Raw genomic sequence first — 27,814 nt, 5'->3', positions numbered from 1 at the left:
GAAAATCAAAAGCCAATTAATAGCAATAGAAGGAGCATCCCTGTGTGCTGCGTAATATAAGACCCGCACACCCAGTTACAGTTTGGGTGTAAGCACAGGACCCTGTAAGCATCTGTCCACCTTATCACATAAGCAATCAGGTAAACAACTCCCCTACAACTTAAGGAACTGAAGTTGAAAACAGAAATAAACCAATTTTAGTTTGGACTGAAACTTTCTTCAAAGTAGGAAAGATAAGTCTCCAATTAACACTTGCCTTCAGCTGTTTCAGAAATACATTTGTCAGCTTCTGGCAAATTAATTAATCCTGAAGGGGGTGATCTAATGTTCTCACCATTCTTCCTTCTGTCCCTTCTTCTTCAGCAAGGACCAAGATTCTTCTGGGATGTCACTGCATTTTAATTGCAAACTACTGATGTGATGTGTTTAAATGCAATGACCTGCTTGGCTTGATGGAACTATTGTTTAAGACACGTTTTCCTAAGAAAGAGTGCCTGTTTTTTGCTATAGAAGCTACCGTATTTTAAACATGCTGCTTTAGGAAGTATTGCTTCTCATACTGAACAGATTTAAGGAGCAGCAGGTACCACTGATCTGGACTGATGAAGGATAGCATAGGACTAGTTTGCAAAAGTGTATGTTTAACTTCCATTTCTCTGTATTTGATTACAGGACACCTGGTGACTGTCATCTGAATGTATGAACTGATATCTTTTAATAGCACAGTACTTTATGTGATATAGGGACGCAGGTGGCGCTGTGGGTTAAACCACAGAGCCTAGGACTTGCTGATCAGAAGGTCGGCAGTTCGAATCCCTGCGACGGTGTGAGCTCCTGTTGCTCAGTCTCTGCTCCTGCCCACCTCGCAGTTCAAAAGCACTTTAAAGTGCAAGTAGATAAATAGGTACCGCTCCGGCGGGAAGGTAAATGGCGTTTCCGTGTGCTGCTCTGGTTTGCCAGAAGCAGCTTAGTCATGCTGGCCACATGACCTGGAAGCTGTACGCCGGCTCCCTCGGCCAATAAAGCAAGATGAGCACCACAACCCCAGAGACGGTCATGACTGGACCTAATGGTCAGGGGTCCCTTTACTTTATGTGATACCTTACTTTATGTGATATAAATATTTTGTCTGTGGGGTTTGAACTGTGATTTTTCCCCCTGAGACTCTGCATAAAAAGTCCATGAAAATGCATTTTAGAAAACCATTCTAGAATCCTTTTCAGGTCAGGGAAACTGCTTCTAAACATAGAGGTTCCCTCTCATGATCAAGACCATTTCTGGTCCAATCTGTGGATTTGCAGACATACTCACACCATGGTATTCTATTCTTAAGCATGGCATATTGGTACAAAGTTAACTTGGTTGCCTTTTAAAAAAAAATACATTTCTGGAGCAGCAGCTCCACATCTTCTCTGCCATGCTCTGACAAGATTTAATTTCCTTCTTTGCTGAGAAAATGTAACTATTTTGGAAGGTTGAATTGGAGCCATCTCTTCACTGCCAGATAAATTGGATCTACTTGTTGTCAAGCTGCTTTAGTTGCTGATGCACTTGGAGTTAGCACAGCCTCTGTTGGACAGCTGTTGTTGAGAATGCAAATGCTGGGACTTCTCAAGAGTCTTGCAGCAGCTCCCCAAACCGCTTCAGCAAAGTCGAGGGCTTTTACTGCCATAGATGCACAGCAGTGGGATTTTTGCAAAAAGGAGGCATTTAAGTGCAGCTCACAAGTAAGCTGCCTTCAGGACCAGGCTGTTTGCTTTCGTTCTCTAAATCTGCAGGCTTCTTGTAGTGCATACTCAAAAAGAAGTGGCGGCTTTATTGTTTAAGGTTTTATTAGTATTCCTGCTGCTCTCTCCTGCAACAGCTGCAGACGACGCATTCAGCAAAGACATCTCTCTAAGCTTCAAAGTGCAGGAGCTGTGCACACAGAAACGACTGCGGCTGTAACTGGCATCAGAGATCAGCAAAGTCAACAGAGACTAAGTGCTGTCCCATTTGACAGCCTCTGTTACCCACTGTGGGGCAAGCACTTGCCTCATTTTAAAGTGATGGTTTAACAGGTAGATTGAACAAGCAACCATAGCTGCTGCGGCATAGTAACAAGAGCAGGAGAAAAAGGGAGTTGAGAGGTAATCTGAAAATTTTCAGAAGAGAGTTTTTGGGTGATGTTTTAGATATTTTCTCCCCACCCCCAAAAGACGTCAATTTTGCAAAAAGAAAAATCTGCACTGTTTTTTGTGGCAACCGCTATTTCTACTTCCCCACACCAATGCTCTACAAGGTTAGGAGAATTATGGGCAGGGTGGGCAGAGTGATGGTCAGGCTGCCTGTCCAGGAATGCTGCTGCCATTTGCATGAGTAGCAACAAAATAACAACAGGGGAAATAAATTGTGTTGGTGAGCTCCACTCCCAAGAAACCGTTAAGAGGATTTTGTTCCCCTCCATGTTGAATATTCAATGAAATCTCATTTGCCCAATTTCACCACTCATGAATACAGCAGATAATTTTCTCTTGGCTCTTTTCACTTAAAGTTAACCATGGATGGGGAACTTGTGAACTTCCTGATGTTCTGGAACTCCACCATTCCTGTTGGCCTTTCTGAAGGCACTATTATTTTGTCCCAAAAAGAAACATTTTAACAGCTTTCTATGTATGTCCTTCAAACATCCTTATGTTCTCTGGTGCTTCTCCTAGACATATCAGTGTCCTTATTTTGCTATTTGAGGAGTCTGTTTGGGGTGTCCTGTTATAAACTGTACAGTGGTACCTCGGGTTACAGACGCTTCAGGTTACAGACTCCGCTAACCCAGAAATAGTACCTCGGGTTAAGAACTTTGCTTCAGGATAAGAACAGAAATTGCACGGTGATGGCAGCACAAGGCCCCATTAGATAAAGTGGTACCTCAGGTTAAGAACAGTTTCAGGTTAAGAACGGACCTCCAGAACGAATTCCTAAACTGAAATACCACTGTATTAGTTTTTGCATAAGTGGACCAGGGTTGCCATTCTTGGTGTTTCCATTCCCATCCATCTCATCCAAAATAAAACTTCTGCATGGGGATAGGCAGCTTGATTCCAGAGCACATGCACGGGCATGCAGTGCATATACATGAACAGGACACTCCTATGCCCTCTGATTCTGGAGTAAGGCACACTGAAATCAGTGGGATTTACTGCTGACTAAACATGCATAGGATTAAAATACACAGCATGCTTTAGAAGAAAGCATAGTATTCCCTATGCTGCAGGGAAGTTGAGCTTGAAGTGTTGAGCTATAATGTATTAAAGACAATTACAGGTTTTTTTAGTGTACATAGGTACCTCGGTTTAAGAACAGCCCTGTTAACGAACTATTCAATTTACAAACTCCGCAAAACCAGAAGTAGAGTCTACAAATGGAAGCTGAAAGGTGGAAGGGCACCGGCGGCGGGAGGCCTCATTAGGGAAAGTGAGCCTCGGTTTAAGAACAGCTTTGGTTTAAGAACCGACTTCCAGAACGGATTAAGTTCGTAAACCGAGGTACCACTGTACCTTTGATCAAAGCAAACAAACAAAAATATGCTTTTAAAAGCATGCAATCACCAAGTCCAGACTGTGGCTGTAGGTTCTTGCTTGGCCATTTAAACACCAAATGACAACATACTGCCTCTCTTCTACTCCTCTCTTCCCCTTCCACTTCCAAATAGTAAACCTTGCTGTGTGTAAAGAAAAGACTATTGCAAAGCAAGTGAATATAGTATGCAGAAAATAGCCTTCACCAATGCTCAGAGGTTGGTTCTAGTGAAATCCTGTGTAATATGGGGGGAGGTGTCATCTGTGAAATATTGTGTGAAGTATAATATGATTATGACAAGTAGAAAATCAAACACCTGGATCGTAGATGAACTGGTAGATATTTGGGTAAGGCAATAGAGCAACGTCCTCTTTTGCTGCAGCAATAAAACTGCTAGCATGTTTTGAAAGCTAAGCAGAGTGCAGTATGGTTTCAAATTGGATGGGGAACTGTTTGACGACATTCCTACATTGCAGGGGGTTGGGAAACATTTCTATTATTCCTCAGTATAAGATACAACTGGTTATGAATGGGTTTTAATGAATCCAGATATTACAACTGGTTACTAAAGCAACTAATTTAATTTGCTTCAATGTTATTTTTTTAAAAAAGAACACAATATTCTAACAGCCACAAACTGCTTATAAAATAAACCATATTAACTTTTAAAAAAAGAAATGGGCATTAATGTGCTGTAGAGTTGGGCTTATGAAGTTCTACAACCATCTCACAGTGATGTGCTTTTGTAACCTGTCAGAATTTCTTCAGGTGATCAGATGGTACACTTCTGAAATGCACTGGGGACAACTTGGGAATCAAAAGTTGTCAGAACTGCCAAATAAAGCCATACACACACACCTTGTAAGATGGACCCAGCGGGAATAAAGGCCTTCTTTTGTAAAAAGTTACTGCTTGGCACATAACAGGAAATTATAGGACTCCAACTGATTAAAGGTCAAAGGCTGACCTAGGTTACAACCAGACATTTCAAGCCATTATTACCAGTGTTTTGCCCACCAATTGTTCAAGCAGTAGAAGAGGCAGGCATGTATTTTACATTCTAAAAGCTCCACACAAACCCCTTTCCCTTTTCTTTAAGTGGCTGATAAGAGGGAGAAAGAGCAAGAGAGCTCAAAATCTTCACTTACTCATTTGTACATTGCCATATGGCCACTGACTGGAAGCAATCTGTTCATTATTTTTTTTTATGTTACTCAAAAACTCAGCAAATCATCATGATGATTGCCACCAAAATGCAATAGATGAAAGGCTGTTTTATATCTATATCAGGAAGTTCCATAGGTAACTAAAATTCTAGAAGTAATATTCATTGCTGAATGGTATAAAGAATGCATTTTCTGCCCCCGCCCCCATGCATACATGGAGTGATCTAAGGCTGCAAGCCCAACCATGTCTACTCAGTGGTACGTCCCACTTAATTCAATGGGATTTACTCCTGGGTAAGTGAGGTTAAAGAAGCACCCTAAGTCATGTTGTTATCTTTCACACTAGGTTATCACCACCCCTCACCCCTGCATCATGTGTTTTGAATTACACTCAAATGTAGTTTGTTATAATTTTTGACAAGTGCTGTGGTATTACTCTTTCAGAATCAATAAATTTCTTTGGAGACATTACATTTCCTAAGATGTTTTTTGCATGTTAATCTTGTGTTTCTTCAGATGATAGCTATGAGTAAGGATGGGTAAGCAATTTGTTATGTTTGCACTTTAATGTGAGCCTATCTAACTTGTCATTCCTGGGCCAATGTGAGCTCTAAAATGCAGCTACCTTTCAAAATCTGCACATCTGTGAATGTTGTGATGCATGTTCTCCAACCAAAAAAATGTAAAAGTATGCAGATGATAGAGAAAAGTACCCTCAACAATGTTTTTAGTGGAAACATCTTTCCAAAACACATTCTATTGAGGGATATGGCTTGCAAACAATGTGTACACTGTATTAGGAAAAACTGCACACCAAGTTGCACATAAAAACATGCACAAATTTTCATTAAAAACCCCCACAAACTGACACGCATATGGAACTGAATTCAGAAACATGAGAAATGGAGAAAAGCAAAAAATAGCAGATTTATTTATCCTCATCCCTAGGCAAGAACAGATGATCACAACAAGGAAAAACAATTGTCTTCATTGTTTAGTCGTGTCCGACTCTTAGCTATCCAGATTATAGTGAGCATCACAAGGAAGAGCAACTTTGCCAAAAACGCTCAACAACTTTTGTGTTCAGATGTTCACTTTTTGAAATATGGCAACCCTAATCTTGCACTCTTGATAAAGGATACAAGACAACCAACAGTCTGGAAGGCAGTTTGGGGTGAAATGCCCTGCTCCTGTTGCAATGTCCTAGCCCTTGGAATGAGGAGGAGAGGTTGTTAGCAGCATTCTAAGGCAGTTAGAATCCGTTTGATTCACTTGAGGGCAGGCAATGAAAGGTGAGGAGTGAGAGAGAATTTGTGATATAGCAAGTTTACTTGGAGTAGGAAAGGAACAGTTGTTAATGACGATGCCAAGAAGTGCCGCTGCCATCACAGAAATCAGAGCTGCTGAAGATATAAGCATATGAAGCTAGGAGAGGGTTGGAGAGGCTTAAGAGATGATTGAAGTGGCTGCCAGCTGTGATTTCCTATTTGCCAAGGACTAAGACCTGGGAATACTGAACTATGGACCCTCCTCTTAAGAATCAACATGGCCTTCTTCCAAGGTAAAACCTGCATTTTAGACTAGCTTTTTTGGGGGGAGGAACATTATTGATGCCTGTGGCATGTGGTGACATTTTCCATAGGCGAACAGTTAGGGCCAGAGGCGCCAGCAATTGCAGGGAGGAAATGTATGTGAGCATCACGCTTCCTTCTCAAAGCTGGGCTTTTGGGAAAGTGGCAGAAGAGCTCTTGGGCCCCCTTGGAGAATCATACCTCTCTCCCTACTCTAATTTACTGGGAACCTTTAGGAGACTAGCCTAGTCCCCCTAGTCCACTGACCACAAGTCACTGATCAATAGTTTATCAGAAGAACACTTCCACATGAGTTTGTCCAGAGTCTTGAAGAAGTCCTTTCTCTTTTGGGTGGGGATCACATATGGTTTACTACATATGTTAACCGGCCCTATATGAACACCCCCACCCAGCCCTGTGCATTTGTAATGATGTGGATTTCAGAGAGTAAGAGACAGAGAGTGGTGAAACAACATCTGTTACTGGTTCAATTCATTGTTAGCTGAGTTGTTGTTGCAAATTAGCCACAGCCTAGAGAAGAAAGACTGCAATTATGGCTGATCTATGCAGTGCTTTTTTTTCTTTAAAAAAAATGTTTAGGGGTAGTCTCATTTTAACTCAAGAAAATCACCATTTTATTGTTCAAAACAGGAAAAATAAATACAGTAAATGGATTCACAAAGATTCACAAAATGTTTAGGGGTATGCATACCTCTGTGTATCCCCAGAAAAAAAGCACTGGATCTATGTATTATATTTCTAGATTTCAGCATGCTTTATATTGTAATAGAGTATTGCTTAGCTTCATTCATTCAAAGCACTTTTAGCCCACTCTTCGGTTAAAAAGTCTCCCAGAGCAGCTCACAAAGATGAAAAATAAGACAGTGCCTACCCTCAGTCCTACAATCCAAAAGATGCAACACAAAAAGGAAAAAGGACTTGAAGCGCAGAGGAGAAAGAGCATACTCAGGCAAGTTCTTAGTTACAATATGACACTGCCACTCCCAGAGCAAATGGACTTGCTGTGAACAGAAGCTTCATTCCTTATACTGTATACTTAAATCCTTGTGGTATAGGTGACCAGCAAGACAAGGTTAAACAAATTCATTGCCACGGTGGCGGAGGGGGAAGTGCTCACTTTATAAAATTAAACTTATAAGGTGATAAGATCTATCCGTACCATTTTCAAAATTAAATATAAAATATTTCATTATACAGTGTGTGTCCATGAAGAATGGGACCTGTTTTGTGAACTTGTCCTGGGTCTGGTGTGTGGCTCGGAAAATGATGAGAGATACGATGTCACCTATTCTCTGTGCAATAATAGATCTGTCGGAGTATGACACACAGAATTAGACTTTCTGCTGTGATTAATCAAGTCCACTCAAAGTAGAAATGCTACCATCTCACACTATTGCATGAAACCAGTGGGATGCAATATATTCATGAAAAAGGCACTTGTAAAACTGCAGTGGAAGCCATTATCTTCTGCACTGTAAGGCATTTTGCCTCCGGAAAATGTCTTACTACTGCTACCAACATTTAAATTGAAATTAAGAAGCAAAACTCTGTGTTGACTTGAGTACAATTCTATATAACTTTCTGCAGATTAAGAGAGACATAAGAGCCAATAGTACTTTCTAGATTTGGCTTTCTTTTCAACCTTCTTCCTTCCATTTCTTCAAAGTTATTTCAATAAGATCATCTTCATCATCATCGTAATAATAAGCGTAATTCTACGACTTTTAGAGAAAGCTTGGATGAATTAGCCACTTATCTTCACTATAAAACACATAGATGGTCACTATGATCCAACTAATTGTTCATCTAAAAATATGTATTTATTATTCTTATTCTTATTCTTGGGGCTTTTTTCAGCTGGAACTCACCAGAACTCAGTTCTGGCACCTCTCAGGTGGGTGCCATTGTCATTCTAAGAGAACAAGGGAGGCTTTTATGGCGAGTTCTGACACCTCTTGATGATTAATTCTTTTACATCTGTTTTTATCCTAGGAGCTTAGTGCGGCTTACAAGTTTCTCCCCCCTCTTATTCTCACAACAGTCCTGCAAGCCAAATTATGGGGATAAAGACTGACTGACCCAAGATGTTCTAGTGAGGTTCATAGCTGAATGGGATTTGACCCAGGATGTTTGTTCCCAGTCTTAAGCTGGGCACTCTGATCGCTGCCATATGTGGGAATGGGGATGTACATTTAAAAGTGCCAACAAACTGCTGTTAGGAAGCTCAAAGGGCAACAATCCATGCCACCTTACTGGCCTGTCCTGTCCTGTCTTATATACACACACATACATTGTAGCGACTTAAAAACAGCATGGTGTCATCGTATCAGGAAAATCCTTGTGTGGTTGCAGCTATATACACATATGCTGGCTTCAGCCATAAAGCATCTTTTCCCAAGCATTGCGAAAACTATGAAAATCTTCTCAGAGCATGTGCTACAATGCAGGCTAATGAAAATGTTCACTCAAGTACCACCAGCCCACCTGCTTTCAGGATAAAACTGATTCTGTAATACATGGGAGCCAAACTCCACCGCAGGTTTAGGCATGGTGAAATAGTTTCAGACAATAGTTCGGCTTATTTCTTAGAAAAAGCACATGTGCTCTTGTGGGGATTTGGCAGGAATAAATTTAGAAGAAAAGCTGCTCTATTTAAAACCTGTAGAAAAGAAGAGGACAAGAGGATAGACTCAGATAAGCCAAACACAAAACAGGCAGGCGCCAGCAATGATCGTCTTTCTTGTGGCCTTCCAGCTGCCATCAACCTCAACCAGTATGGCCTCCAACTCACATCAACCTCAGTCAGGGATGAAGGTAGTTGGAGTCCAACAGCATCTGGAGGGCTGCAGGTTCCCCATCCTTGCCTTTCCAACTTGTGATGCATTAAAAAAACACCCCACAGCTCACTCGTCACCAGAAGTGGTTGGTGGGAAGAGGTGGGGTGCACATCTGTCCTCCCTGCAGCTGTGGCATTGCTACCACTTAGCAGGAGGGAGGGGTGCAGTGGAGAGGTCAGCAAGGTGTGGGCCCACTGGTGATCAATCTGGAACTCCAGCTGCTGCGCCTGCACAGCACTGATCTACCTACCACCTTGTTCTTCTCGTTTTGCTGCCTGCCTGGGACAGTAAAAACAAGGAGGAGGGGCGACAGATCATGACTGAATGACTGGCTGTGATTACAGATTGTGCAGACCTGCTTTAATGTTTACATCAAGAATGCATTGTAACGAAATGGGGATATTAGAAGCAAGGATACAGGGAGTGATGGTATCAGTACTACAACATACTATTGATTAAAATGTCTTATGAGGGCAAGTTGCTATATAAATTATTTTAAAAGTTCATTGTATTCATTGAATAACCTACTGAAGCCGAGCTACATGACCCTTATGAGATGTAAGCCATTATCAGCATAGGGCCTCAAAAAAGATGACATCAGGCTAGATCCATGGCATTTTCTGCCTATTTTCCATCAACAGGACACCCTGCATTTCGACTGTCCCCCCCCCATCCCACTTTCACTCAAGCAATCTCTTTCTGTACTTCAGTGTTCCTTGCAGTCCTGTGCTCACCTGAACCTGGCTGTGCCATTGCCTAGTTAGCACACTCTTCAAGGTGAATTACTAAGCCAAATGACATAATGAACGAGATACGATGACGCCAAGGAAAGTTATTGATTTATGAGCATCTTTGCCAAAGCCCTGTGACCTTCCTTCTAAGTTTTATTTTGGAATGTGCCATCAGGACTGTAAACAGTGGGAAATGGCTGAGGGAAGGGAAGAACAAGCGCACCAAGTCTCCATATTGGGGGGTGTGGCCTGTCCTCTCCTCAACAGCAGTACTTTCTTTCGCTACTCAGACTCTTGGCTTTCGTTTTATATGCAACCAATATAAATAATTATAAAGCTCAGAAAGGTCCAGTTGACTCATTCAGCCTCGAGGAGTGGTGACACCAGTGATAAGGGTACCGTATTTTTCGCCCTATAGGACGCACCGTCCCATAAGGCGCACCTAGTTTTTTTGGGGGGGGAATAAAGGGGGGGAATTATTTTTCCCCCAGGCGCGGGGCTGGGGCGGGGGAAGCTCAAGCTTCCCCCGACCCCAGCCCTCAAACAGGCAGCTCTCTGCAAGCCGTGGGAGTGCTCCCACTGCTTGCTGAGAGGTCCGCGAAGCCTGGACGCGCTGAGCTGAGTGCGCGCAGGCTTCAGCATGCAGGCAACTCTCCGCAAGCAGTGGGAGCGGAGAGGTGCACGAAGCCTGGAGAGCCTCTCTCGCTCTCCAGGCTTCAGCGAAAGCCTGCATTCGCCCCATAGGATGCACACACATTTCCCCTTCATTTTTGGAGGGGGAAAAGTGCGTCCTATAGGGTGAAAAATACGGTATATCAGCATGACAAACTTCTGTTGGTTTTATACTAATCTGTCACGGCTTCCTCCCCTCATGCCCACTTAACTGAAACTTCTGTTGTCAAGAAACTTGGGGTATATGCATTTTGTTGGACAATTTGCAAGGACCTGGCCTTCTTCTGCAATCTCATAATGATTCCATGAGCTGTCAAATGCTCTATTCCTCCTGTTCGGAATGGAGAGGTAGTGGGACTGCAACTTCCATACTCGTGCATATATTATTGACCCAATGCTAAGCAATTATTGTTTTCAAGGGGAGAAGGCCCCAAAATGTGCTTCATTCTCCCATCAATATCAATGGGATTTTAATGGACCTCAATGGCATTCAAAATAAATTGCTGTAGATATGCTGCATGAAAATGACTCATTACATGAATTGACTCTTCACTGTTTGGTTTGCTGGAATGTTAACAATGTTGTTGTGAACACTGTGAAATTTTTTTATTAAGGAGACCATTTGACCATAAAGCATTCTCTAAAATAAATTGCACTTTCACCCAAGGTTTATAAATATACATATTTGCATATGGTACTTTTCTTCTAGAAAAAAAGGTACTGGTACTACGTATCCTTGAGTACCCCCCAGGAAAAAAGCACTGCTTGAATAAATAAATATGTTAACATGCAATAAAACTCAGAGCATCACCTTTATCACATTGTCAAGGGCAGCATTAAAGCCCATTGCTTTCAGAAAAACAGGAGGACTTTGTCCTTACCATATATACTGAAAAAGCACATTAGCCACATTCAGGAAAAATAGAAAAAGGGAAGGTATTGCATTTGTCTGAAATTATTTGATATAATTAGTCAACTTAAAACTGAAACTCGTACATTTCCGTCTTTCATTTTTCTTTTAAAAAACACTGAACATCCACATTGATAGCTTGGCATTTGAATGTGCTTTGATGTTTCCAAGCTTTGAAATATATTTTCAAATTTTTATGCAAATTTCTGCTTCCAATTACATACCCATTAGTTCCTCTACAACATCATCTTAATATTCTCAAAATGATTCTATGCTTCCCTAAGGCTGCAGTCCTATAGCAGTTTATCTAGGAGTAAGTCCCAGCTGAACTCAATGAGACTTGCTTCTGAGTAAGGCTTTCACTGTAAGGCTACCTACGGTCACTCAAAGGTCAGCCACAAGGCTATAGGAAGTTAAAATAGAAAACTGAAAAGGAATCCAGAAAGTAAGTAAACCAAAGTGATTTCCTTTATTAAAGCAACATTATAAATTTAACAAGTTTGAACTATTTCCGACGCTCTGAGCGCATTGCATCTCACCAGCCATGGATTGTGGCTAGGTGCTTCCTGTCACTCACCACCCACTTTTTCAGTCCTTGATGGACCCCATATATGGTTGGTGGGTTGCACTCATCTTCGTAGGCCACAAGCTCTGCACATGTAGTGACTACTGAGTGCAATTAATTTATTCCAAATTCCTTCTGCACTAATATGCCATCTCAGAACATTAAGCAACATTCTCTCTCGGAGCATCTGACAGATCAAGATAATTTAAATAGCAAGAAAATGTAACATGTACTGAGTAAGAAGTTTCATGCAAAAAGGAACAAATTGGTAGCTTCAAGCCTAAGGCAAAGTCAAGATCCATTAATAGTTTCACTGCACCAGTTTGTGGGGGAAACATAATTGGCTTGAATGAAGTTCAAATATATCTGATCTTTTACCCATTAAACATTGGATGAGCTTAATTGGTGACTTATGCATGATTTCATGGTTTATCAGACTCAAGGGATAACAGGAATTCTAAATGCTTTGCACATCACCCCAACTTAGCTAATTAGTTTTCAAAACATTTCTGAAAGCAACTAGGACTATCTGCATTTAGAACAAGGCTTTGAAAGAGCACGTAAAGTGAATGGGAAAACTTTCTGATGGGTTGCTCAGTCTTTGTTGCACAGAAACTAAATGAAAAAGACATAAGCAGCAATGGAGGAATAATTCCCAGTGAAAGGGCTTGGAATAGCAAGCCTGTACCACATTTCTTTCTTCCTGCAGTGGGTATCATGTTTTTATTTATCTAAAATATTTATATCCTGCCCTTCTGTCTATAAAAAATTCAGGCGCAACTTACAAAAATCTTATCAAGTACAATAAAATTAGGAGAACCACAGAAACACAGCAGAGAGATAAAAGCATCAGTTAAAGCCACCTTCAACGACATACTGGAAGAACCCAAGCGCATACAAATATATTTGCCTGGGGACGAAGGGGAGCCTCCCTAGGAAGGGCATTCCATAAAGAGGGCATCACAACTGAGAAGGACCTCTTTTCACCTCCCATCTAAGGAGGACTTGAAGGATGGCATCTGATCATAAAGTTTTGACAGGCACTGTTAAAAGATGTTGGCATGGAATGGTGTTCTGAGATCCACTGAGGTCTCCTTGGAGGCAAGGATATCCAATGCAAAATGCTGACTTCATCCCAGGGGCATCTATCACTTCTCCAAGGAAATATAGTTTCAGTTTGCCAGATGGTGTACTGAAGGGCCAGCTCACGTGTGCATGGAATCAAGCAATCATCCATTGGGGCTGAACAACAGACAAACAAAGCAAGCTGTCTCCTAGCAGTGAGCCATGTAGCTGGAGATGGCATGGATGGATCCTCTGCTATTGGTGAAATTATTCATGCTGCACCAGCTTTAAAGTGGGGTAGGGGCAGAATACATTTGGTTGAATGTGTCCTTGGTTGCATGTATATATTCTCTCAATAAAGAACTCTTATAAAGTCCAGGGTTCTAATATTTAAGATAAAGGCATCCTTTATTAATATGACCATTCAACAGATTTTTCTGTAGTAGTCCCATTGTGGCCAAAGGGTTTCTGTAGCTTCTCAGTCAAAAGTAAGAAATTTGAAGAGCATGGAGAGATCTCTTAAATGTATCATTTGTAAGCCTAGTAAAAAATACAAGTGCTTAAGGTCATGCAACCCACTACTGCCTGCTTTGTTTGGAAGTGCCTTACACAGCCTCAGGTATTAAATATGTTGAGGGTTGAACTACATGCAAAACATGTACTCTGATATTGATCAACGACTACCAAAAGGACAATGGAAAAGGGTACAATTGTCCCAGGTCCAGTCTCCATGAGTGCCTGCCAATGCCTTATAGCTTGCACCAACATAATATGCTGGGATGGCATCCACCTGGTTCCAGCTGCAGCTATGTTTGTCGCATTGGCTTTTTCTGTCTCTCAGCACATCCCCTTGGTAGGATCATAAGAAACTGCCTTCAACCAAATCAGACAGATGATGCATCCAAGTTAGCACTACTGACTGGCAGGGTTTCAGACAGGGAACTATTCCAGCTCTAGCTGGAAATGCTGGGGATGGAATCTGGGACCTGCATGCCTAGAAGCACAAAACTGTAGAGTTGGAGGTCGACTCCAAGGACCATCTAGTGCAATCCCCTGCAATGCAGGAATCTCAACTAGATTGTACGTGACAGACGGTCATCCACCTCTGCTTAAAAACCTCCAGTGAAGCGGAATCCACAACCTTCTGAAGAAGTCCATTCCACAGTTGAACAGCTCTTATCAGATGCTCTACCATTGAGCTATGTCCTTTCCCCAGTACCAGCTGGTATTTTGCTGTCTATAGTACTGTATTTTGTCTGCCAACCAATACTGGGGCCTGAAAATGTAGTAAACTCCACCTTCTACCAACCTCCACCCATACTACCAGTTGCATTTCACACACTCCATCCCTTCTTATTTCTGGTGGGTCACTACCCCCATTTCTACCCTTTGGGGATGTTAGAAAACATTGGTGTTAGTTTCTAGAAGGGTCATTCTTCAGGAGGATTCGCGCACCCCCACCTCCTAAGAGACCCTAGAAGTTAAATCTCATTGTAGTGTGTATTTTGCCTCCAGGCACATACATATGAATGCTAAGGCATCTTGCGGTGCACAGCTTGCCACTTTATAACATCCAGTTCCAGAGATACCTTTTGAACTGCTGGTAGTCTGTTGCAAGGCAGAACCTTCAGCAAGCTACACCCAGGGATGCTCTCCAACTGTACAAGAACTGGGATGTTTCAAAGGTAAGCCTATTTTGTCTGTGAAGTCTTGAAGGGTATGCCATGATCTGAAAAATTCTATCCTAGCCCTACCCTTCCCAATTCATTCAGTTGCAACCACAGGATACCAGGTCCTCATAACCAAATTCTGTCATGCTTATCTGGCCTCACTCCTCCTTGAAATCAAAAGTTGACAACCTTAGGCCCAGCCTACTGCCACCATTAGCATGGCAGATGGCTAACAAATGCAAATGAAGTTTGTGACTTCATCGCCATGACAGAATCATCACAATCTCACTCCTCACCCTGCCCTGCTGATGCCACTGGAGGGAGGCTATTGCTGCAGCTCCTCCACACAGGTGAGCTGTTGTTATATGGACATCAGCAGAAGTTTTTGCTGACAGATTGCAGAAAGGTGAGGTCAATATATAGCAGGAACATCCAACTCCCAAGAGACTGTGATCTACTCCTAGTATTAAAAAAAACTGGCAGTGATCTACACATTGTCATTGGAGAGAGGGGGAGCGTGGGTGGGTGGGTTGGAAGCGGGGGAAGGTTGCCCAGAGTTATTGAGCTTTTCGGGGGGGGGGGGGTTCTTTACCTACGCTTCCACTCCAATGCGATGCACTCACTTGTGCTTGCTGCTGTGGCAGCAAAACAGACCAAACACCAGGGGCGGGAAGCTGTGACATTCATTATCCATTAACACAATTGACCAGGAGCACTCGTGATAGACCTGGATCATCCCAGGGATCTACCTGTCAATCGTGGTTGACTGGTTGAACATGTCTGATATATAGCATACAGGGCCCAGAAAATCTTATCACCATCCTTTAGCTCTTCCCCTTATGCTTTCTGACCAAGGCTAAGTGAGGAATTGAATCCGGATCCTTAAATCCAGTTCCGGGAAATCACTAGAATACCTCAGAGAACAGCAAAGCAAACGTTAATCAATACTGTTTGAATCAGCTCCTGCTGAAATCTCTCTCTACTTATTGGAGCATTTGCAGGAGCCAAGGCACACAAAATTAAAGCACCGTGCAAATGATCCTGCTTCATCCAACTGTTGCACTTCTAGAAAACAATTTATATAAATAAACTAAAGTGACAGCAGTGCCTTTTGCAAACACAAAAGAAGGGGAAGATTCACAGAATAGAGATGGGATTGGTAGTCTATTCCAGGTCAATCTTTATCCATATGTCCATTCCTCCTATTTTCTTTTTTGAAAAGATCCACATGAAATTTCATGTTCATCACAAACCCACATTTAAATATTTATGTTTATCTCAATGTACACATTTCTAACCACATCTTATCCTTTAACATGCATTTCAGTGCATTTTGGTTCATTACTGAGCCAAGAACCGTATCACAAAATCGAAAGGATAATTACATTCTGCTCCACACATTTTCCGGGAGGTCAGATCAGGTCAGTTTGCATCGGTATTCACAGAAATTGAACTCCTCACGCATTCCTAGCACCGAGCCACTGCAGTGAGCATAAAGCTATCCCATGCCTTACAGAGGTGTCTATCCATCTTCAGGGCCCTTTGCTTGTTGCAAGAATCCCATGTGCACCAGGTGCCAAGTGAAAAGTGGGCTAATAGATTTCTGCATGAGGTAATAGCTAAAAACATTGTAGTGCACCCAGGACAATGCAATTGTGAGCAGAGAGAGAGAGAAAAAGAGAGAGAGAACACGAACTGAGGGCCAGTGGGGAGGTTAAGGAGGGAGGGCTAATTAGAGCCCTCTGAGAACTCCCTTCCGCAGCTGGAGAGCTGCATGCAAGAGAGGGAGGATGAGTAATGCCTAAAAATACAAGTATTGTGTCATAGGGTCAAACTATACATTACGTTAAATGTGCAGCTTGGGGCTATGTGGTTTTTTTCCTTCATTTAATTACAGCTGCAGGGTGGGGGTGTTTCTCATCAGGACAGTTGTGCATAGGGGAAGAAGGTTTAACTGTGATTTGGGCATCAATGGATTTTCTCCCCTAGACTGCATAACTGCAAAGAATGGAAATTATACTTGCGGTACTCTACAGCTTATCATAAAATATAATAACCAGTTTGTGGGGTTTTTTTATAAGAAAAATCAAGCGGTATATAAATGCTATGAAATTTATGTTATGAAATAAAATAAAGCATAGGACAGTGATGCCAAAAGAGGCATTTTCCACTATTGTCCCTGTACTTGTAGCATGCTCCTCCACTGGACATATGTGAAGCAGGAACCAGGTGTTGCCCTGAATTCCTGTTTTTATGCTTTTATATTGCTGGTTTTGTGTTATTGGGGTTTTTGTTTTGCTTTAATGATATTATTTATTGATTCTATGTCTTACTTACTTCTCCAAACCTTTATTAGGCATTACAAATATAGGGGGTAAAGGGGACCCCTGACCGTTAGGTCCAGTCACGGACGACTCTGGGGTTGCGGCGCTCATCTTGCTTTATTGGCCGAGGGAGCTTCCCGGTCATGTGGCCAGCATGACTAAGCCGCTTCTGGTGAACCAGAGCAGCGCACAGAAACGCCGTTTACCTTCCCACCAGAGTGGTACCTATTTATCTACTTGCACTTTGACGAGCTTTCAAACTGCTAGGTTGGCAGGAGCTGGGAGCAAGCAACGGGAGCTCACCCCGTCGCGGGGATTCAAACTGCCGACCTTCTGATCGACAAGCCCTAGGCTCTGTGGTTTAGACCACAGCACCACCCACGTCCCATTACAAATATAGGCCATCATAAAACATCCATATATAAAATCTTAAAATAGATACAAATAAACAGCCATGTAAAAATATGCAATAATGAGGATTTTCATTGGAGTTTCTTCCCACTAAATAGTGCCATTCACCACTCTAAGAGATACTATTGATAAAAACTCAGCCACCCTTGCACTTACTTCTGGGTTAATGTCAGACAGATAGAATCTGTATTTTCATTGTGCCGTGATATTAAGTACCCCAAAAAAGGGGATAGAATGTGTTTGCATAGCTGGTTGTACAATGGACAGATGAAAATAATATGTTCTTTTCTACTTTACTAGACCTCTTAGAGATTTGCTCACTATGTAATTAAAGTCATGTCTGCATTGGCACTGACTCTGGTATCTCTGAAGCCAATGGCAACCCCCTCCCCCCCAAAAAAAAACCGGGAGAAGCAGCTGCAAGCTCAATAATCTAGCTCGATTTAGCTATCAGGTCTGCTTAGCGTCAGAGTTCTGCTTTTGTTTCTCTTCTTTAAACGTTAGCTACCCTGCTTTCCATCTATACTTAAAGAGGAATAAAAACTGAGGCTAAGCTATGCCGCTGACTGAACAACATGGAGGAAATTTCCATTTGGATAGAAATATAGATTAACTTTGTATTTAAAAAGCAACCAGTCCAACCTGTTTATTGTAATTAAATATTGACCTAATGAGAAGCAGACAACTTCCTTTCTATGGGATATTGAAAATGTGGAAGGTAGAGGAGAGTTGAAAGCTAACATTTTTCACATAGAAAGGGTAATGTTAGAATACCACATTAGCCTCTTTCACAGATTAATCATATGAAAAGGGGGTCCACGTGAGCTGAAGGGGCAACAGGGCCACATTGCTGACCCCAAGGTTGCATAGTTCCCCATCCCCCACGTTCACACATTATGCATGGGTGTCTATTGGGTAGGCCTGCATGCCCAGACACGGAAAGTATGTGACCCACCAGGGGTCAGTCCAGGGTAAAAATAAGTCATAGGACATCAGGATTGGGTTGAAACAGGCCACAGCTTTATCGATTACAGATGTGAGCTGGTTTTGGCAAAGGCATTGGGTATGTATCAGATATCAAGCAACCCACCTGCTGCTTGTTCAGTAAGGTGGGTCAACCCTAAGTAGCAGGTTACCTATCAACATACATCACTCGGGACATTCCCAACAGGGCCACCACTTGGGAAGCTGCTATGGCCCACGGTCCCTATCTGGAATTCCAGACAAAGCAAACCTTTCCTGGACCCCTTTATCAGGGTAACTGATATCTAATGGCTCAACCCAATGTCATAGCCGCCAAAAGTGCATATAGGCGATGGGAGATGGGATCCAGCTGGTGCTGTGTCATAACATGTTCTCTGTTTTCTCAGAGGTTTTCTTCCCCCACCTCTTTCCCCACACTTTAGAATTTTGGTAGGTGTGGTCTTATTGTTGCAAAGTGGCCAGTGGTGGTCTGTGTAGTTTCCCCTCTATGTGTTGGAAATTTCATTCCTCCATGCTGCAGATGTGTGATTGTTACATGTCATGCATCTGTGTTTACATTCCAGAGTGTTGGATGTCATGGGAATGGAAGTTTAGATATGCTGTTCCGTTCTGTATTGCTTTTGCTTTTCCCTTCTCCCCAAGGAAGTAAGAGAGGAGCCATGTTTTCTTCGCTCTGTTGTTTGATTTTGTACATAATAAATTAGGCTTAGCTGTCGCACCTCAGCTTCTGTTTGGACTGTGTGCTCATGTCCTTGGATATGGACCACATCAGCGCAACAGGACACAGGAGTGATGAATCATCCCGGGCGGTGCTGCGTTGGGGGAGAGGCATCGGCCTCAGCATTTCCCAACATTATGATACATTTCTTCAGAGTTCTGGGGCCTCCCCAGCTGCCCATGCTTCCTGATATGAAAACGGAAGAGAGGTGCTTTGTAATGTCTGCTCCCAGACTTTAACTGAAGTGAGGGAATTCAGAGAGCCTGGTTATCGTGTGCCTATGTTTGGTGTCCTCCAGAAGTAGCTCCCCGGATGGCAAGGAGCTGCTATGCTCATTACCTAGCAGGTGGGCTGCTTCCTGGTAGGGTGAGCGGGAGAGACAAGGTGGTGGGAAGGTCCGCATGGTGAAAATACATTTTCAGCAATGCACTAGTTCTAGCATCTGACGAACATACAGGCTTTCCCTCTGCAGACATCCACACTCAGTGCCTGGATGTTTGGCGGGGGGGGGGGCAGGGGAGGCAAGGAAGCTGTGTGACCTCCTGAGTGTGGACAGCAGCACAGCCCATCTTCTCATTTGATTGTGTGGACCCCCTACAAGCGGTTGACACAGGAAGGAGGGTTATAGATTCTTCTTTCCCTCATCTAGATCTGCATCTAGTTAATATCCTCATCTCAGAGGAACCAGTTTGGCGGCTGTTGTAACCCCCCCCCCCCCCTTTCCCTGAGTAATATCCTTAATTAGATTTTCATCAGAGTACTTCTTCAACTTGAATGATGTGGGTAATGCCTGTTTTTACATTCATTTTAAAATTTGCTGTAAATATATGATTTTAAATATAAAAAATTAAGAGGGAGACCATTTTATTAATATGTCAAGAAGTATCGTTGAAATATTCCCACTAGGGACAAGTATTTCCAAATAATATTAGATTATTCAGGGACAGAAATGGATTCCAACTTACCCTACTGAGATTTTATAGGTACTTTGCAGTTATATTATTTTGCCATTAAATGTTAATTCAGCAGAACCTTTCCAGATCTTTTTTCAAAAAAATTCTGATACAAGCTTATTGCAAATCATATTTAATCCATGGTTTTACATTTTATTACTCTGATTTAAACAAAAGCAGTAATAATAAACAGCTTGGAAACTAACAGCATTAGAGAGCGCTTTAGGATATATTTATGCTTTTCTCTGATTTGAAAGTGTCTGTCATACTTAAAACAAAACAAAAACAGAATACTGTTGCCTGGAAAGCCAGAAAGCTTTGTTTTGCTTCTCATGCTTAGGATGAATTCTAGTTTTAATAGTGGAAGTGATACAGCATTTGATGGGCTCCAAAGAGATCCTCAAAGTGTGTCTAGCAGCTTGGGCATACATATTGAGATTGCAGGATGGGGAGGACTTTGAATAGTACCTCCACTCCTGCCCCACCACAAATTGCTTTTGCATTCTGCCTTAGATTCAAAAGCAGATTGGCATGTGGCATATGCGGATGGGGCTACTCTTTGTGAAATCAAAGTTTAAAGCTGCCTTGTGTTCGTGGAACTACTTGGAGGTTCTTTGGATCCTGGCTTACCTTTGAGGAAGGGCTGTAGCTCAGCGGTAGAACATCTGCTTAACATACCCTCCAAAGTGTCCTGATTTTCTAGGGTCAGTCCAAGATTTATGAAAGCCACCCAGGCTTCTGATTTGATCCTGGAATATCCCTTTTCCCCTCACAAGCACCGCCATGCTCAAAGAGGAGGGTGAGCTGGTGCTTGTCCCAAGCGATGGCAGCTGTGAGGAAGCACCTCATTGCCTCTCCATGGGCGCTGCTGCCAGCCTCCTCCCTTGGGCAGCTCAGAGGGGCTGCTGGAGAGCAAGTGAGGAGGAGAGGCTGTGCCCCGTGTGACATGCAGACTCTGAGGGGCAGGCAGAGGGCAGGGCTGCTCTGGGCAGGAAGGTGGTGGCAGCACTCGCCCTTCTTCTAACAGGAAATGCTCTGTGGGGGGGGGGAGACAAAGAATGGGGGGTCGGAGAGAGTCAGTTGTGGGACAGTGAGAAATGTCCCTATTTTCATCTGAGGAATGGGGGAGGGGTATGGCTTGGCATGCAAAAGTTTCCCGTTTCAGTCTCCAGGTAGGGCTAGAAATGCCCCTTGTCTGAAACCCTGGGAAACAGCTGCCAGTCAGTAAATAGACAACTGAGAGAGAAGCCCCAATGGCCGGTCTTGGTCTTAAGCAGCTTCCTATACTTCCATCAATGCCCTGAATCATCAACAGACAATGACCATTTAAACTGCTGTATTTGGCAATCAAGAAATTATTGTGATCTTTAATAAAACTTAATTCACTGAAGAAATGAATTGCATGGGGTTGGACTAGATGATCCTTTGGGTATTTTCCAACTCTACAATTCTAGGATTTTATGAAAACCCTTGCCTGCAAAACTTTCATTGATTTCGGTGATTGTTTTTCATTCATCAAATTCCCTGTGCTGCTAAGTATTTAAACACATACCTAAATTTAAACATGTGCTTAATCCCACTAAAGTAATTAATTGCTCCTTTGCTTAAAGACCTCCTGAACTAAGCCTTTGGGGACACAATATTATTTATGAGTTCTCTCATTGGTAGCATTCATTAGAGAAATCACATCCAGGGTTATTTCTTTCTTGCTACATGTCAAAGGAAATTTCCCTTCAGCTCAGCTTTATAAAGAGCGTTAAAACAAAGCTTCAAAGCAAGCATTTGCATTAAAGTACTCAATTATTTATTTAGATGTGGTGTGCACATCTATCTCTTTTTTTTCCCTGAGAACAACATAATGTCAAGAGCTATGGAAATTAAAATTACAACCGTACACTTAAACTGAGGCTGTAGACATAGTGAGCTGGTGAAAAATTACACAATTCATATTCTTTTCATCAAGCTGTCTTTATGATCAATTGGAAGGCATCTTTGGAGACCTGAGTGGTATGGCTTTTTAGTCTTTTCATGCCAAAATAGCCACCCATCCTCTACCTTTTCCTCCTCCAGACCATCTATTCATAGACTTTATGAGCAGTTGGAGACCTTTTGAACTGAAATCTGAGCTCTGGGGGTTTCTTCAGTTTTGCGTAATTCTAGCTATTACCAAAAGTTAAGAGTAAGAGTTGCTTATCCCAGTGCCATCCCAATTCCCCCTGCAATTTTCTTTCTTTCCTCCAAAATAATTTCCCTTTCTGTTTCTTTGAGCCTTAGCGGTTCACAGAGGCATTAAAGCAGTGGGGAAATAGCTGGCTCTGTCTTGCGCTGATCTATTAGAATCCTTTCAAAAAATTCCCATTTGAGCCTTCGCTAAAACAATAGAAAGCAAATCACAAAGATCAAAAACAGCCTTGCAACAGTGACAAAAGACAGCTGGGTCCATGCTCCCGTTATACTTGTGTGTATGACATTTTTACATGTTACAGAACTAACAAGGTCAACTTTTTGAACCTTATCACAAGGATGCACATTCATTTGAATGAATTAGAATGGAAAACAATTATTCCTTCTTTCGTTTGTTTTTAACCACTTTCAAAAGTGGTAATTGTTATGCATGGAATAAATGGGCTAGAATTCTTTGTCTGGGGAAGGCAGGAGGGCTGGCACTGTGAGATTCATAAAGCTGGAATCTCTATTTAGTACAGGTAGCATTTAGCTTGCGTCTGTACACCTTCCTTAATTGCCTATAAAATGGTATCCCTGTGTCCTAACTATCTGAAATCTGGCAGATCTGGTGCTAGGGGCTTTGTTTGGAAGTACACCTAAAGATTTCGTGCCAGTAGGATCAAAAATTCCACTTATAAGCAGGATAAATGCAGCTGGGTTCTCCTGTTGAAAGTAACTGAATGTCCTAAGAGCAGACCCTTTTCAATTGTCTATCAAATGTATGACCCTTGTCTTATCTCTCTGAAAGTTGGCAGGTCTGATGGCCTGGGGAAAGTCAGTGCATGCAGCAGAAGACCGATGGGATTTTCCATATATATATCAATAGGAAAATGAATAAACTAGTAAAATAAAGCTATTTAAATGAATGGGAAATGAAATAACAACAACTGGATAGGGAAACGAAGACACACCACTACTTACAGCATCGCCATTATGAGGCCCCACCATATCATGAGAACTGTTCTTCTATGCTGTATAAACAGGGGAAACAAACAAACACAGATGGGCCAATTCTACTCAATGGGGTTGGACTCGATGGCCCTTGTGGTCTCTTCCAACTCTATGATTCTATGATTCTACTCTTTTTGTATAGAAGGCAGGTTACGAAGGGTCCTTTCATGCCAAATGTGCAGCAATGAGTGATGCCAGCCTCAGTGTCAATTTCCAGTGAGATCTCGTGAAATCTCAAGAGATCTTACCAGAAATCAGCTGGTGTTGCTTCACTCCACCTCCAAGAGGGCCAGCACTGCTGCTAGATGGGGGGGGGAGCAGAGGGGAGCAAGAGGGAAGCAAACGAATGGCTGGCTAGACTTGGCAAAGGGGCTTGTGGCCTTAATAACGGAAAATCATGCAACAAAGTAGAGCCAAACAATGCCCTAGACACCTCCACTGACTGAAACGCATCAACCATGGCATCCAGGTCATTACAAATGTGAGCAATTTTATGCTTCAAGTACCTAGCAAACATGGCACAGTGTGATACCAAGGATTTCTTTGCCCAGCTTTGGGCTGGTATGCCCAAAGTATACATTAGTCAAAGCTTAGTATATTAGGAGAAATAATATCACATCAAATTCCCATGTCGCAATCTACCATTATCTGAGTAAATATGGTGGTGAATCTACCCAGCAGTGTTGCCAATGTCATTTGGTTCTACAGATATACCTTACTGTTTTTTTAAAGATACAGTAGAGTCCAAAATACCATTTAATCTTCTCATGCATACTTATCTAGGATACTTTTTTCTAATATAGATTCTTCTTCCCCGCCCTCAGAGGGTGCGGGGGGAAAGCCTTGGATCAGAGTTTCACAAAGAAACAGCACTTATTTATATACATCAGAAACATATATCTGCTCTGAACTAGATAATCAGTATTTCCCTCCCATGATCTTCCCCATGGAGATAAAAAAAAATACCATTTTAGGAAATATGGCTTTATATTCTGCTAAAACTAGATCAAAATGTTTCATAGATAAAAATAACATTTCTTGGGGCTTTCTGTTTTGCGCCTTTGTTGCCAGATGCTGCATAAAGAATTAATAGAAAACCTGTCTAAAAGAAGTTTTCAGAAGTTTTCATGGAGTGGGCTTTTTTCTTCTCTGAACAATTTATGATTTATTTATTTTCCTTTTTTGGGGTGGGGGAAACCACCAACATTTTCCTGCTGTAGGATCCATCTAATGAAGTCAAAACACTGTTTTCAGAACTCTCATTTCAGAAAAACTTATGAGGAAGAAGCATATGCTCTCATCAGGCTCCCTGAAGCTTTCCTTCCTGTGTGGAAAGATTTCTTCATATCCAAAGTAAAATGGGGAAGGATGAAACAGGGCCTAGCACTGGGATTGCGCTAAGAAACAAAACAGAAGAAACAGCGTAACAAAAGTTACCTGTAGATTTTTCCCTTCAAGAAGTAACTCACAGCCATATTGCCATCACATTTTCCCCTAACTGTAGTTTCCAGACTATCTTCAAGGACAGCCCTATGTAGAACACATTAAAAAAGTAAAGGGACCCCTGACCATTAGGTCCAGTCGTGACCGACTCAGGTTGTGGCGCTCATCTCGCTTTATTGGCCAAGGGAGCCGGAGTACAGCTTCCGGTTCATGTGGCCAGCATGACTAACCCACTTCTGGTGAACCAGAGCAGCACACGGAAACGCCGTTTACCTTCCCACCAGAGTGGTACCTATTTATCTACTTGTACTTTGACATGCTTTCGAACTGCTAGGTTGGCAGGAGCAGGGACTAAGCAACGGGAGCTCACCCCGTTACGGGGATTCGGACTGCCGGCCTTCTGATTGGCAAGTCCTAGGCTCTGTGGTTTAACCCGCATCCCTGTAGAACACATTCCAATAGACTAATTGAGAGGTTACCAGAGTATTATTGTAGCTAAGCCAGGAGTAGACTTTGGTCTTTCAAATTTCAGCGGTGCCCTTTGCAAGACCAGAATTTGGCACCCCTGCCTCTTGCCTTCTATTCTGCTCAATTCGTTATACCATAGTTGTGACGTTCTGCAACACCCCCAGATAAGAAGCTCACTGTGTGACCTTGGGTCAGCCACAAACCTAAACTACCTTGCAGAGGTGTTGTGAGCCTAACTTGGTTCCTTGCTTCTCTCTAGAACAGAGCTCCTTGGATGAATAATGATTTTTAAGTGCAATTAATCAATGAAGTGTTTGAGTGTGCATGTGCATAATTGTATATTTTGCAGGAATTAATCTTCTCACTGAAAAAACTAAAAGAGAGAGCTGGAATTGTGAGAGGACTAACAGTCAACTATGAGGTGCAATTACATTTTTGTCAGTGGTCATCAGGCTTTCTTTGTGCAAACTGGAGATGGTCAGAAGAGACCCACATCTCTAATGTTTTCTTTTGAAGCATCCAAATTATATGGACAATGCCAATTTATTAATTTTTTTGGGGGGAGGGGTAGTAATTATTGACACTCAACAACAACAAAATAGTTCTGTCCAAAGAGGTTCTGTGCATTGTTTTGAGGGGGCACGGCGGAGTCTGTGGATAGCAAAGAGGTTGTGCACATTCATGCATATAATAGATCTAGGACAGTATCAGTGTTTTATTTTCCCCGGAAAAGGTTTTACGAAAAATCATGTTTTCCCCCAGTCGATGAGACAACAAAATAAAATTAAGAAAACTTTGTTCTCAAAAACAGTGCCTGGGGCTGAATTTCTGTGCTATAGAAGGTTGTAGGAGATCAAGACATTGAAAAGAAATTGCATTTTTTCACCTGCAGAAGCTGGTAAAATCTACGGCAAAAACCTCTTTTATAGTTAACCTGTAATTACTTCCAAACAGTAACACAGACCTGAGTAAGTGCTCCGGTTCAAATCACCCAGACAAAGCCCTCCAGCAATTGCTGGCAAGGCTCTGCGCTTCCTTTTCACAGATTACTTGGGGCCATTTCTTCAGACCAAGGCTGATACCAGGTTTAAGGAGATATAAGGGCAGGTGCCGTCCGGTGGGCACCACACATCACCCTTGTGCCCTTCCAAACTTGCTTTAGAAGATGATGAATGTCGACAGGTGGAGGTGGCAGAAACAGGGACAGGTGGCAATGCTGGAATCAGTGCAGCTCCAGCCTTGCAGTGCTCCCTCAGCAGTAAGAAGAAGCACCAGCTGCTGTCATCTTCATCAACCCCAGTGCCCCTGGACTCTGCCCTAATGTAGAGAACATTGAGGGCAGAGCCTCAAGGTATTGGAGATAATGATGACAGCAGCTGCAGCCATCTGTCCCAGCATGTCTCATCACAGTTCTTAGGCAATTGAATGATAATAATTAAGGGGTGGTGTCAGTGACAGTAGGCCAAACCAGGTCCTAGGGGTCCCAACATTTGCCCCACAGTGCCAGGTACTGATGCCAAGCCTGCGTCAGACATGCATCTACCATCACATCAGTGGGCATGATGAGATTGTGCTTATGGGTGGGCTTTGGACACATGCTGTGAGGTATAGGCACAGCTAGGATGGAGTTGGATCCTCAGAGGTTCTTCTGATGTCCCTGGGTCAGTTATCTAAGTGTTGGCTCCACCACTGCCTGCATCAGCTGCCCCAATGTCTGGCACTTTTCCAGCAGAGGGGAGGAGAAAGGATTAGCTCTTCCTTTCTCCTCAGGCTACTTCTTCCTGGTGTCAATCAAGCAGGGAGGACAACTTTCTTATCGGCTCTCACCCCCATTTTTTTAAAAAATGAAATCCTAAGCAGGCTTACAAATAAATGCCACAAAATAATACATGAAAGGTAGTCAGCTTCTGAGCAGGCTTAATCTGCTTTGGCCTCCTTTTTTAGTTATGTATCTATTCTTAAAGTTTCTCAAGGGAATATGAATCTTGAGGAATGTTGTCGTGGTGTGACAGACCCCTCATTAAGTTTAATTTTTTTAAAAAAAAATTAAAACAATATTTAAGGGTTGTTGGAGTTTTTTGCCTTGGGGCACAGTAAAAGGAAAGCTAATGGGGTCCTTTTTGTCTTTGTTTTTAATTAGGAAATATTGATCGTGGGAGCTTTGAGGGGGAAAGGTGCAGCAACCTATGAATTTTAGGAAACTACTATTCCCAGGGCTTGGGCCTGGAATCTTGTAAGTATTTAGCTGGAAAGTTTTGTAAGTGTGCACACTTCCTGTGATTTCCAGTAACATGCTAAAAGTAACAAAGCAGCAATGCCATTTCAGCGGGGGTGGGGTCACCTGTACAGGCTCCCTTCTTTCAGTGATGATTTGAATTGTATCTAAGATTTGAGGTCAGGGGGTCCACACAGAGTGTCCCCCATGGATACAGCTACCGTATTTTTCGCTCCATAGGGCGCACCTGACCATAGGACGCACCTAGTTTTCAGAGGGGGGAATCAAGGGGGGAAAATGATCCCCCCCCAGCTCTGGGAGCAGCGGACAGGCTGCAGGCAGCCTGTGCGCTTCTCAA

The 27,814-nt window shown here is 42.5% G+C and overlaps 3 long non-coding RNA genes across 5 annotated transcripts in view; 2 read left to right on the top strand and 1 right to left on the bottom strand.

Moving 5' to 3' along the window:
- Positions 1–27,814, top strand: part of LOC310706671 — a 276,435-nt gene that overhangs the window by 122,418 nt on the left and 126,203 nt on the right. The window lies entirely within an intron of this gene.
- Positions 5,864–27,814, top strand: part of LOC310706683 — a 29,697-nt gene continuing 7,746 nt past the window's right edge. The window contains exons 1-3 of one of the 3 annotated variants that reach the window (XR_014526060.1): positions 5,864–6,282; positions 25,591–25,662; positions 27,382–27,474. This is a non-coding gene — a long non-coding RNA (uncharacterized lncRNA). Of the gene's footprint in view, positions 6,283–15,064; positions 15,170–25,590; positions 25,663–27,381; positions 27,475–27,814 lie in introns of those variants that run through there. The other 2 variants (XR_014526061.1, XR_014526062.1) reach the window with 2 other exon arrangements.
- The window catches only part of LOC310706767, a 59,150-nt gene continuing 52,120 nt past the window's right edge, over positions 20,785–27,814 (bottom strand). The window contains exon 2 of the long non-coding RNA XR_014526161.1: positions 20,785–21,188. This is a non-coding gene — a long non-coding RNA (uncharacterized lncRNA). The remainder of the gene's footprint in view (positions 21,189–27,814) is intronic.

This window comes from Podarcis liolepis, assembly GCF_965112155.1.
Source record: "Podarcis liolepis genome assembly, chromosome: 5".
NCBI lineage: Eukaryota > Metazoa > Chordata > Lepidosauria > Squamata > Lacertidae > Podarcis > Podarcis liolepis.
This window is presented reverse-complemented; position numbering and strand designations above follow the sequence as displayed.